The sequence below is a fragment of the Sminthopsis crassicaudata genome, chromosome 6, assembly GCF_048593235.1.
Source record: "Sminthopsis crassicaudata isolate SCR6 chromosome 6, ASM4859323v1, whole genome shotgun sequence".
NCBI lineage: Eukaryota > Metazoa > Chordata > Mammalia > Dasyuromorphia > Dasyuridae > Sminthopsis > Sminthopsis crassicaudata.
In genome coordinates, this window is record NC_133622.1 from 106,003,045 (window position 1) to 106,004,054 (window position 1,010).

A 1,010-nucleotide genomic window follows, 5' to 3' on the forward strand; every position below is an offset into this window, starting at 1 on the left:
TTTCTGAGCATGTATGAAGAAGTTATGAGAATTAACAAATAACAAGGAGGCAGCTGTCTGTGGCTGGCGTTTGGTGCATAGGGAGGGTTATCAGTGATGAGCTAGGGAAGAAGGAAAATGGGAGATAATTTGACTTAAGCATTATCAATAAAGTTCTCGGATTTCAATCAGTGGAGAGAGGTAAAAGAATTTATCATATGAAACTTCAGCATCAAAGAAAAAAGTCTGTAAACCCAGTGTAATGGAAAGGTAAGCAATGGACATATTAGGGATATGCAAGTTTTTCAAAGATGTTTAGCTATGTAGTATAGGAGAGAGATGGAATAGTAGCTTAGAAGGCATGAAAGGGTTAAGGGAAATCCACAGACATCATTTGCATTGTAAATAAGCACACAAAGAAACAAAATAAGCAATGAAGGTCTTAGAATAATGACTTTAAAAACAAGTCTCCAAAATTAGGTAGCCATTTGTTTGCAGGTAGCATCTGCAAGCTATCCATCCACCCATCTCAAATACATTTGACAGTCACAGATCTCATCTATGCAATGGACATTGCTTCTCCTGAAAGTGATCTGAGTAGACTTAGTGGATGAGAAAGCAATTTGAAAATACATAACTGAGAATTTTTGTTGAAGACTAATAAATGAAATATTTTGATGAGGAGCAGGTGTTTTCCCTAGGCTTTCTATCCTGGCCAGACAGTTTTCTTTGGAAATATGGTTTATTCCCAGATGGTCCAAGCTTAGGATGACTATCTCTCTTGGATGCTTAAGAAGGGCCTAGATGGAATTTTCACCTTGAATAAACCCCATCCTGAACTTTGGTTTCCGAAAGCCCTTCATAATCCTCAATCTGAAATCCCCTTCCTGGCCCATTTTCTTACAGCAGAGGGGCTATAGATTGTAGAGGAAGGCACAGCTGTGAGCCTCTGGGAGGAAGAAGGCCAAAGTCTAGAGGAGCAACAAGCTGGGAGGGAAAGGGACAGAGTTAGACCTGTGGGAGGTCCTGAC